General features: G+C 59.7%; 1 protein-coding gene across 12 annotated transcripts in view; it reads right to left on the bottom strand.

Annotated features, from left to right (window-relative positions):
• The window catches only part of EPB41L1 (erythrocyte membrane protein band 4.1 like 1), a 60,492-nt gene that overhangs the window by 38,096 nt on the left and 10,277 nt on the right, over positions 1–12,119 (bottom strand). The window contains exon 1 of one of the 12 annotated variants that reach the window (XM_042021629.1): positions 11,649–11,845. The exons of the other annotated variants lie outside the window; for them this stretch is intronic. The gene's annotated coding sequence lies outside the window, so the exon portion shown is untranslated. Of the gene's footprint in view, positions 1–11,648; positions 11,846–12,119 lie in introns of those variants that run through there. 12 annotated transcript variants of the gene reach the window in all.

Below are 12,119 nucleotides of genomic sequence, written 5' to 3'. Positions count from 1 at the left end.
AGCACCCACCTCAGAGCTCTCACTGGAGGCTGCTATTTGAATATTTGTGGGGTTTAGCCCAATTCCCCATTTTTGGGATGCCTGGCTCACACTTTCTGAACATCTACAGACACCAGAGTAGCCTTCCCTCTGGTTCCTCCCCACCTAACCCTCTCCCAGCCATGTTTGTAACAGAGAGGGGACCCTGTGGCTGCTCAGCCATGAGCCCCATTTCCACCACTGACAGACTGAAACAGGACTGGGACCCTGAAAAACCCCGGAGTGTCCCCAAATGAGACTAAATAACACAAGCATGTGCAACACAGCCCCCCTGCCCATGCCAGGATCCCACACCACACCAAGCAACAGGGGCAGGGGCACCGACTCATGGGCAGGACAGGAACACCAGGGAGCAGCCTGTCCTTGGGGAAGACCCACAGCTCCAAGGAGAATCCGTAGGGCAGACGAGGAGGAACCCTCTGCCGTGCATGGAAACATCCCCCTGGTATCCAGGATCCCGGGATGCTGCAGGGAAGGACACAGCCCCTCTGTGGGTGCCTGGGCAGGAGAAGAAAGAGGATTTTCAGCTTTTTCCAAGGCAAGGGCAGCTCAGAAGCCTCAGGGGTGCTCAGGCCTCGCAGGCAATTATCAAAGATAAGAGACAAATGTTTTTAGGGGAAGGGATGCAAGAGGGATCAGAGAGGGGAGAAGAAAGAGCGAGTGAGCTCAGAGCTGCAGCAGGCTGGGAGCAGCACACGAGATTCCTTTATCAGCTCTGACCTTCCTTGTAGGGGACACCCCGGGACACAGAGGGGACTCGGGTGCAGAGGAGAAGGGACCTCAGTCCTGCCCCAGGGCTGAAACTGCACTGCAGGGAACCCCCCAGCCCCACACAGGTGCCCCCAGAGCTGCCCACACCGGGGTCCTGTCACCTGCCCCCACCCCAGAGGCAGGACATGCTGTGCCATGCCCCAGGTCCCGTGGGACAGGGGTGTCCCACTGCTCCGGGGAGCCTGCAGGGCCTCCCACAGCAGCCAGGCTTGCTGCTATCTCTCCTTGTGTTTTCCAGTTTATCTTGGACAGTGCTCCAGTGCCTGGGGTCCCCACGATCCCCGGGACTCTCCCTGAAGCAAAGCTCCCCGGGAGCTGAGACGGGGAAGGACCATGGCCAGACATCGCCCCGGGGCTGCCCCACAGCAGCCTTGGCACAGATGGATGGCAGGAGGCTCAGCCTGGAACAACCTTTCCTACCCGCCTTTGGCTCCAGCTGCTGAGCAAACACTTCCCCAGTCTCCCTTCTGTACGAGCTCACAGCAGCAGCATTGGTGCCCCCACAAAGCCGGGCAGAATCCTCTGGCATCCAGGTGCCCCGACACTACAAACACCCAAACTGGGGCTGGACTGGGAACTCCTCAGTGCCTTGCAAAATGCAACCAAAGAAGCAAATCTCCCCAGGGGCTGTGCTGGCCGGGTCCAGGGCCCTGGCAGGCTCCTGCTGGGGGGAGCAACCCCTTCCCCAGAGCAGCTCCTTGTGTAGGACAAACCTCAAGGGCACAGAGGAGAGGAGCCACCAGCCCTCCCCACCCTCCGTGGAGGAGACAGGGAGGGGACAGGCCATGCCACCCAGCCTGGAGGAGCAGGAGTGGAGCTGCCCCCTGCCCACCTCGCCAAGCCCCACATCAGCTCCCCACATCCCCCAGGAGCTGGGACCCCTCAGCCCCAGTGCTGCTGCACAAGGTGAGAAGTGCCCACACCCCGTGCTGGGGAAGGGATTTACTCCCATTCCCTCCTGCTTCACAGCCTTTAGACGTTCCTGGCTGCCTCTGAGCAGCCATCAGCCCTGCCCAGGCTGCTCTCCCTGCCTGTTTGCTGCTCAGGATGTATTTATAATGGATGGCTTATCCCCATTAATGCAGCGTCACCACTGCACAGCCAACACACCCTGACCCCTCCCTCAGCCTGCACAAACCCCAAAGTCCCCGGACAGCACCCACCCCTCAACCTGAGGGTTTGAAGCTCTCAGTCCCCGAGTCCTAAAGCACACGTGTGGCTTTGCTGGGCTCCAGCTGCTGCAGGGAAACTGGAACTTGGAATTTTCCATCCTCTGAAGCATCTCACAGATACACAAAAGGACTAAAAAGGTGTCAAAGGAGATTGAACAGGAGCCAGGAATAGCATCCAGGGAAGGACCATGGCCAGACATCCCCCTTGAGCCGGCCCACAGCAGCCTTGGCAGAGATGGATGGCAAGAGGTTCAGCCTGGAACAACCTTTCCTACCCGCCTTTGGCTCTGCTCTGCTGAGCAAACACTTCCCCAGTCTCCCTTCTGTACGAGCTCACAGCAGCAGCATTGGTGCCCCTACAAAGCCGAGCAGAATCCTCTGGCATCCAGGTGCCCCGACACTACAAACACCCAAACTGGGGCTGAACTGGGAACTCCTCAGTGCCTTGCAAAATGCAACCAAAAAAAAGCCCCCACTCTCAGGATCCAGCTTGGCACAGGGCACCTGCTCTGCAGAAGTCCTTCAGAAGGAAAGCAGGGGCTGGGAAGCACCGGCCTGGCCACGCACTGAGGCTGGAGAACAGCCTCTGACCCCACCCTGAGCTACAGCACGGAGGATGGGCCAAGGCCCTGAGAGCACTGTACCTGTGGGCAGTTCTCATGGCTCCAGGGGACGGTATCTGAGCCCAGAAAAGACATGGAAAGATGCCCAAATAAGATTTTTGAAGCATAACAATGGTGCTTGGGTTGGTTCAGAATAGCTGAATGGATTTCAGCCTGGAGAAGAGAAGGTTCTGGGAAGAGCTTAGAGCCCCTTCCAGCACCAGGAGGTGCTCCAGGAGAGCTGGAGGGAGACTGGGGACAAGGGCCTGGAGGGACAGGACACAGGGAATGGCTTCCCAGTGCCAGAGGGCAGGGAGGGATGGGATATTGGCAATTGGGAATTGTTCCCTGGGAGGGTGGGGAGGCCCTGGCACAGGGTGCCCAGAGCAGCTGTGGCTGCCCCTGGATCCCTGGAAGTGTCCAAGGCCAGGCTGGACACTGGGGCTTGGAGCAACCTGGGATAGTGGAAGGTGTCCCTGCCCATGGCAGGGGTGGGATGGGATGGGCTTTAAGGTCCCTCCAACCCAAACCATTCTGTGGTTCCATGATTTACAGTGGTGCCAGACGTGCTGGAGCTCCCTTGGCAGGCAGAGCACATCTCCCCATCTAAGAGCTGCTGTACCTGGCAGCCAGGCTCGGGAAACGCTGATAAGATGAGGGAAAACATCTTCTCCAGCTCCTCCCGCGCTGCCCTCCTTCCAGCCCATTAATCCCCGCTGCAGCAGCCCGTGGCTGTCTCTCACCGCTGTGAATCATCGGCACCAAACGCTGACTCACAGAGGTGAGCGAGGCTCCGGATGCGGCTGACGCGGGAGCCCCGGGCCCGCAGCCCCCCCTGCGCAGGGAGACAACGCTCCAAGAGGTGCTGGAATGCACTCGGCTCCACACAGGGAGCAGCTCCATCCATCCCGGCCCGACGAGCCTTGAACGCTCCGTGATGGAGAGGAGAGTGGATAAGGCCACAGGGATGCTTCAGGGCTGGAGCCCCTCTGCTCTGGAGCCAGGCTGGGAGAGCTGGGGGTGTTCACCTGGAGGGGAGAAGGCTCCAGGGAAACCCCAGAACCCCTTCCAGAGCCTAAAGATCACTGGAAATAGAGAGAGAGATTTTTTACATGGAGAGAGAATGACAGGACAAGGGGGAGCTGTTCCAAACTAAAACAAGAGAAATTAAGATCGGATGTTAGGAAGGAATTGTTCCCTGTGAGGGTGGGGAGGCCCTGGCACAGAGTGCCCAGAGCAGCTGTGGCTGCCCCTGGATCCCTGGGAATGTCCAAGGCCGGGTTGGACGGGGCTTGGAGCAGCCTGGGACAGTGGAAGGTGTCCCTGCCCATGGCAGGGGTGGCACTGGATGGTCTGTAATGTCCCTTCCAACCCAAACCAGTCTGGGATTCCATAAATCCTCTCCTGCACCACCACCTGTGCCAGGGCTTTATCCTCCTCAGCTTAGAGAGTTGTTCTCCCTCTCAGCAAACCTCCCTCCAGATGTGGGCTGTTGTTGTTGTCCCTGCCTTGAGCAGCCAGGACAAAGCTCCTTCTGCCTTCCCACTCTTTGAAGCTCTGCAGCTCCCCACTGTCCCCAGGCCTCCATGACCCCTCCACAGACCAGCCCTGCAGGGATCAGGTGGCAGTGACAGCTCCATCCTGCACGGAGAAGCCAACAGCCCTGGTGGGTCACAGAAGCCCTCTGCAGCCACCATCTGACCAGCAGGACCTGACTCCACCCCAAGCACCAAGTGCCTGCTCAGCTCCATCAGGCTCTGGCCTTGGTCCTTCCCAGGGCCGATCCAGAGGCTCTCCAAGAGCAGCAGGACTCCAGAGCCCTGTGGAGCTGCCCAGGGAGGACCCTGCAGCCCCAGCAGCTCCTCTCTGTCCACCTGGGCAGGGGCACTGAGCGCTGCCGGGGCCCAACCCGACACATTCGGTTCCTCCTCCCGCCTGCAGGGCCTTGGCTGCTCCCTAAGGGAACGGACCCTGCAGCTGGATGGCCCCTGGGCTTCGCTCCTCCTCTCTGCCTGGCTGCTGCAGGTCCCCGTTAGCTGGGACAGCACAGCTTTGTGATCACAGCACCGAAATCTGCCCTCTGGTGCAAAACTTCCTCTGACCCCTCATCCCTGCATACTTCTCTCAATCCCCCTCTGTTCCCTCCTCAGGTCTAGCTATTCCCCCAGTGTTGCTCAGGTCAGTCACAGAGCGGTATTTCAGCCTCCCAGTCTTTTCCCAGACAATCACAATCTCTCCTGCTGTTCTCCATTTACAGTGAGCAGTTCCTGCTCGCCTCGCACCGCATCCCCTGGGCACCTCGATTCCCGCAGGAGCACAGGGACACTGCGGTGCTGGGACAAGCTTTGCTCCTCTCCTGCCACCACCATCCACCTCATCCCACCCTCCCTGTGGCCGCCAGGTGCCTGCAGGCATTGTCCCTCCATTCCCTGAGCCTCACCCCACACATCCCTCCCTGTCCGCACACACGCGCAGGGTCACGGCCACGCTGCCCCAGTCCCCTCCAAGCCTGCTCCTGCCCACGCCTTGGCCAGGAGCCTTGGGAAGGATGTCAGAGCAGGAGAGCACGTTGTTCTCCTGCCCAGCAGGATGCTATTGAGCTCAAAAACATCACACCGGGAACATGAAGGGCAGTGAGAGCATTCCCTCTTCACCTTCAGGTCCCCAGCCTGTGAGCAGGTTCCACACCAGCCCAGGTGAGCTCTGTCACCTTGTCCTGCCAACCTGACCTCAGCTGTCTCACCCCATGGCAGCACAGCACCGGGAAGCACCAGCTCCTCATCTCGAGTGCTGTGTCCAGTTCTGGGCCCCTCACAAGAGAGAAATCAAGAGGCTGGAGTGTGTCCAGGGATAAGAACAGAGCTGGGGAAGGGGCTGGAGCACCAGGAGCAGCTGAGGGAGCTGGGAAAGGGGCTCAGCCTGGAGCAAAGGAGGCTCAGGGGGGACCTTGTGGCTCTGCACAACTCCCTGACAGGAGGGGGCAGCCGGGGGAGTCGGGCTCTGCTCCCAGGGAACAGGGACAGGAGGAGAGGGAACGGCCTCAAGTTGCACCAGCAGAGATTTAGATTGGATACCTTGGAAAATTTCTTCACTGAAAGGGTTGCCAGGCATTGGAAGGGAGCTGCCCAGGCAGGTGGTGGAGTCCCCACCCCTAAAGGTGGTCAAGAAACGATTGGATGTGGCACTCGGTGCTACAGTTTAGTTGACAAGGTGGTGATCAGTCAAAGGGTGGAGCCAATGATCTTGGAGGCCTTTTCCAACCGGAATGGTTCTGCAGTCCAGGAAGGGACGAGCAAAGAGGTCTGAACCTGTCAGTGGAGGAGATCACCATGGACTGAGCATGGGAGGCTGCTCCCAGGGAAACTGCAGGGACACGTCCACTCCTGTCCCTCTGGCACAGAGGATGGGTCCAGCCCAGAGCCTGCCTGACCAGGGAGTGCAGGAAGGGCTCCTCCAGGCTGGCGGGACCGGCCCCTTCCTGGGGACAGACCCTGTAGGGCTTTGCTGGTGACTCCAGACACCTTTGTCCAGACAGGTGGGTGCTGTCCTGCCCCGAGCCAGCATGGCAAGCTTGGGCTGTTGAGCTGGTGTGCTCAGTTCCACTGACCTGACCTGGAGTTCCCCATGGATGCTGAGCCAGGGAAAAGGAGCCAAGCCCAGGCTGAGGCACCAGTGAAGCAGACAGAGCAGACAGCGGCTCATCACTGACACAGAGTGTGACAGCCAGGCTGGAGCTGCCAAGCAAAGAATTGGGTCAAGGGGGGGAAAAAGAGGAGAGCAAAGGCTGTAAGGGTGGGATGATCTCATGGGAACACACTCACACGAAGGCAGTGATCCTGTGGGACACCTCCAGAAGCTCTGGGATCCACCACCTGAAAGGAGCCCATGGCGTGGGGGTCTCCCACCTCCCTGCAGCCAGCCCAGCCTTAATTGACATGTGTTGAATGTGTGTTTGGGCAATTATGGATTTACATTATGTCAGCAGCTGCCTGGAGCCCAGACATCTGCTCGCTCATCATGCCCGAGCCAGGCAGCGTGGAGACATCTGACCCTGGAGCACACGGAGCTGCCAGGCAGCAAAGGGCCTCCCCTCCGCAGGCTCTGTGCTCCCCTGGCATCATCGCCTGCAGGGCACAGGCAGTGACCTCCTGCCCACGCTGCCAGCCCCTGAGCCGGGGTTAATAGAGCAGCCTGAGCTTATTCCACAAAGCTACACCCTGGAAGTGGAGATCAGCATCCCTGCAGCTCCAGAGGCAGCGTGCCACATGTCAACAATGAATCATGAGAAAGTTGGGGGGAGGAAAAGAAGCCACCAAACTGACAGGGAGTCGTCCCCCAAGCCAGGCAACGATGGCAGCTCACCATGACACAGCTGCCAGAGAGCTGCTGAGAGCAGCCGGGGCAGAGCCCATCCCGAGAGACCAAACCCTCCTTCCAGCTTGCTCTGGCCCCAACCCTTCTGGCACCAGGAAAAACCAGGGAAGAGGAGCACGGCTTCTGCTGCATCCCAGGGGGCTGGGCTGAGGCACCTCCTCCTCCTCTGAGCCTGCCAGGATGCGAAGGCAGCGTCCTCCCTCGCACGGCGGGACACGGTCCTTTTGCCAGACCTGGGAAGTTTGGGGCTGCTTTAAACAAGGTTTCACTCCTATCCTTTTGAGTGACACCTCCCAGCTGAGAAAATAAGTCCAGGAATGAGTTGCTGTGTCCCCTCAGAAGCCAAGAAACACCTTCCACAGCCTCATTAAGGCTCAAATGAAGATGTCCCAGCTGGTGGGCAGGAGAGCCGTGGGTCAGGCCCTGCAAGCACCCAGTGCCTCTCCAGATGGAAGCACAGCCCAGACACCATGGAGCAGGGAGAGGGAAGAGCCAGCACACTCTGCAGCCCCCAGTCCCCCCTGGTTTCTGTCCCTGCTCCCACCAGAGCAGGAGGGGACCAGCAGCAGTGCCACAGCCACCGTGTGCCACCACTGAGCCTTGGAGTCACAGCACCGTCCTCGGGGCACACCACGTCCTGCCCACTCAGTGCTCTGGGGACTTTCCTGCTTTCCTTGGCACCCACGGGCCCCCCCATCTCACCTGCAAAAGCCAGGCCCTATTGATGCCCTCAGCCACGCCAGGGCACCTGCCCAGCAGCTCCACAGTCCCACAGCCCCTGGAGGTGCCACAGGCATGATGCTGTTCCAGAGCTCTCCTGTTCCAGCCCAATTCCCTCACTTTCTCCCTGGGACTCAGCAGCACAAGCAGAAGTTCCTCTCTGTCACCAGTGGTGAAAAACCATCCTCTGCTCCCAGGCAGAGCCTTGGCTCCCTGAGAGCCATCCCTGCTGCTCACCAGTACCCTCCCTGACTGGGGACCTTCATGTCAGCACAGCCACACCTGCCTGCAGGCTCACAGGGACCCCAAAACTCCGCCCAGAGCACAGGATCCCATAATCCCAGAGTGTGGCACTTGGGAGCAGCAGGTGCATCAGGGACAGGTCCTTGTGGCAGGATCCAGCAGCAAACCAGGCATTCCCTGTGCCTGCACAGCCACCAGCAACCCCACCCCACTGCCTGATCCCTGCCCACTGCTCCAGGGAAGAGCCCAGGGCTCTGGAAGTCCCTTGGGGCTTCCTGCACAGCCAAAGGCTGCCCAGCTTGTCCCCTCCATCACTCCAGGCAGCCCCGTAAAGCCAGGAATGTGCCTCTTCCAGGGAAACACCGACCTTTCAAAAGGCACGGCTTGCACAGTCAGCAGAGTAGGGAGCGCACCAGCAGAGGAGAGAGGGGAAATTCCTGATCCGACAGCACAGCCGGGGCTTTCAGCTCTTCCAGCAAAGTCCAGCAAGGAGCACAGGTTGGACAGGAGGAGGCTGGGGAGAAAGCAGGTGCTCAGCACACAGCATCCTCCAGTGCCGTGGCACGTGGTGAACCAGCCCTGGGGAGGCACTGAAGGGCTAAAGCCACCCCCAAAACATCCTCCCCGTCCTCCAGGCACAGAGAAGGCTCCTTCCCACCTGCAGGGTGTCACCTGAGCCAAACACCCTCCCAGTGCCTTACAAGCACCCGGCCTTGGGAAGGGCATAAAGAAACAGGAGCCAAGGCCACAAGGTACCCAGGCAGGGTTGGGGTCACCCTGAGGGCCACCCAGCCCTCCTGTACCAGCCTGAGTGTCCCTGTCCCAACACAGCCAGCACCTAAGGAGGGCCCAAGGCATCCAGGCTCCCTGGGCACAACTGTCCCAGAGGGGAAAGCTGCTCCTGCAGCACTCCACAGCCAGCCCACCCACACGCCCAGCCCGAGGGCTGCAGGGTGTCTCACGGTGCAGGAGCCTTGGGGCTCTCCACTTTTGGCCCTGCTTCCCAGAGCCAGGCAGGGAAGTAGTGCTGAGGTGGGAATCCCAAGCAGAAGGGTCAACAGAGCTCCAAGACATCTTCCTTCCCCAGGGAAAGGTTTCAGTGATCTTGGGCAGAGAAACCCCAAATCAGGGTTTGGTGGTGCCCAGAGACACCCTGGGGTGCTCTCCTGCCCCAGGACAGGGTGGTGTGGGCAGCATCGTGGAGGGGAGGATGTGGGAATGCCAGAGCAGGCAGGCAGGGCTTGGGCAGGGATGCGCTGGGAATGGTACCCGGGAAGCTCCACCTCTGCCGGTTGCTTAGCGACCAGCATCCCGCAGGAGCCGCCGCCAGCAGCAGCCCTGCTGCACACACGGGGCAGCCCAGGAACCGGCCCTGCTGCGGACACGGGGCAGCCCAGGAACCGGCCCTGCTGCGGACACGGGGCAGCCCAGGAACCGGCCCTGCTGCGGACACGGGGCAGCCCAGGAACCGGCCCTGCTGCCCACCAGCCTCCCCTCCCCGCTGCAGCACCAGGAGCTGGCTCCACCGGGATGTGCCCCGCTGCACCCCACAGCTCAGCCCCACCTCGGCACAAAGGCCTCCAGCAAAGGGAGCAGCAGTCTAAACGAGACCCTCCCACCCCAGGTCCAGCTGCTGCCTCCAGAAACTGATAAATGCTATACAGGGCAAGGAAAAGGACACATGGGAACACCTCCAGCCCTTCTGAGCCCATCTCAAGAGCCAGTCCAGCTGACTGGGATCCCAGAATGGTTTGGGTTGGAAGGGACCTTAAAGCCCATCCAGTGCCACCCCTGCCATGGGCAGGGACACCTCCCACTGTCCAGCCTGGCCTTGGGCACTGCCAGGGATCCAGGGGCAGCCACAGCTGCTCTGGGAATTCCATCCCAGCCCCTCCCCACCTTCACAGGGAGCAATTCCCTTCCAATCTCCCATCAATCCCTGCCCTCTGGCAGTGGGAAGCCATTCCCCTTTGTCCTGTTTCTCCATCCCTTGTCCCAAGTCCCTCTCCAGCTCTCTTGGAGCCTCTTAAGGCACTGGAAGGGCCTCTAAGGCCTCTCTGGAGGCTTCTCCTCTCCAGGCTGAACACCCAACAGAAGCCAACATCCTCCAAACACCTCAAAATTCATTTTCATGGAAGAAAACGCTACGAGTTCACAGGAGAAGAGCAGCAGGTCCATAAATGAAACAGGCAGGAGCTCAAGGGACAGAGGTGCTCTTGCAAATGTCTTTTTGGGCCCTGCTTGCAATTTATGCTGCTCTTCATCTCCCTTCCAGCTTACCTGGCTGCAAAGAGGAGCAGGAAACTGCTGTATTAACCATGGAAAATTCCAGCTGGAAAACAGACCTTTGAGGGCTTCCTAAAACTACCCCCAGCACTGGTGTCTCTAGCAGAGCTCTGACCTCTTACAGGTCAGAGGTACAGAGTAAATCCAAGCTTTCCCTTTGACTCGGCACCCGAAAATCCGACTGATCACCAGTGCTGCAGGAAATCAATGCACCCACCAGCACATGGAGGCTCCCACGAGCTTCCCACCCTGGCACTGCCCCCTTGCACCCTGGCACTGCACCCTGGGCATTGAGGAGCCTGAGAGAGCTGCAGTTGGCTGCTCCCCAAAGTCCCCAGCTGCCCCCACCCCCAGCCAGGGCACCCATCCCTGCTGGCATATGGATGTGCTGGGGCACAGCATCCCACACTGCCTCACCCACCAGCAGCATCAAACCCTAAGGTTTTTCAGGGAAGTGGAGGAGAATATCTTAGGTGGGTTATTTTGGGTTTTTTTTTTTAAGATATGGTAAGGAGATTTTTTTTTTTTTTGGCAACAAAATGCCTATTGCTATGAGGGTTTTAAACCAAAAGAAACATCCCAAAAATCCATTCTTTCCCAAGCACAGGTTCACCAAGGCTCAGGGGGCTGGTCACAGGCCCCAGCAGGGCCAGGGCAGCCCCGAGGAGCCCAAAAGGCTGCTCTGCTGAGCCCTATGAGGTGCAGCTGGCACCAGCTTGTGCCAGAGACCGAGGTGCTGACACCTCTCCAAGCGCTGCCTTGATCCAGGCCTGACACCACAAACAATGCCCCTGCTTGGGATTTATTCCATTTGCTTTGTATCACTCCCAAAGACAAAGCTGAAAACTCCTTTTTTGCCCCTGCTGAGCTGACAGTTCAAGCCTGACTCAGCCCTGGCACAGGCAGCAGCGGCTGCAGCTCCATCCCCTCCCGGCCTCCCCTGCCCACGCTGTGCCCTCAGAACCCGGCGGCTCCAGGCCAGGTGTGCCCCCAGCTCTGCCATTCACCCAACGCTGTCCCCCTGCCCCGCTCCCGCAGGCTGGGGGGAGCTGAGCTGAGCCCCTCCCACACAACCCCAATTCCGACAACCAGCCCCAATCCTGACAACCGGCCCCAATCCCAACAACCGGCCCCAATCCCGACAACCGGCCCCAATCCCGACAACCGGCCCCAGTCCCGACAACCGGCCCCAGTCCCGACAACCGGCCCCAATCCCGACAACCGGCCCCAATCCCGACCCGTCCCACGGCCAGCCCCGGGCGAGGCACGGAGCCCCCACTGCAGAGCTGCTCCAGCCTCCAGTGCCCCCATCCAGCTCCCTCCAAGGCCTCCCCCCACGGAGGGTCCCCCATGCCAGCCCCTCCCAGGCACAGGGAAGACATTTTCTGGGAAGCAAATATTGCTGCTTTTCCCTCGCTCTCCCCCAGCCCTTCCATTTTACCTCCTGGACAACCCTGCGCACAGCAGTTGTTCTTCCTGGCTGTTTAATCTCTCCCCAGCTCCCAGAGGATGTTCGCTCAGTGCCTGCAGAAGCTCAGCTACCTTTGATGTGTCTCAAATTCTACCCCCAGGCAGGTGACAAGTATTCAGGGAACTTGGACAATTAAATGACAAGAGAAGGAAGGGCTGCAGAAAAAGCTTAAAAACATAAAAATAAATAAATAAAGGGGAAGCAAAAAGCAAATCGGAGCAAAGCTTCCCCTCCCCACCACACCCAAGGGCAGAGCCCGAGGAGGGCAGAGCCTGAGAGAGCCACCAGAACCTCCTGCTCTGAGAGCAGCGTCCCAACCCAGGCACCCTGAGCCCTACCTTGGGAGCAGGGATCCCACAGCCAGGATGGGAGCAGGGATCCCACAGCCAGGATGGGAGCAGGGATCCCACAGCCACGATGGGAGCAGGGATCCCACAGCCA

Source organism: Corvus kubaryi, unplaced genomic scaffold (genome assembly GCF_017639235.1).
Source record: "Corvus kubaryi isolate FWS band 111438036 unplaced genomic scaffold, C.kubaryi_AGA036_p1.0 37157, whole genome shotgun sequence".
Taxonomy (NCBI): domain Eukaryota; kingdom Metazoa; phylum Chordata; class Aves; order Passeriformes; family Corvidae; genus Corvus; species Corvus kubaryi.
Note: the sequence above shows the minus strand (reverse complement) of the source record. Positions and strands in the feature narration are given on the sequence as shown.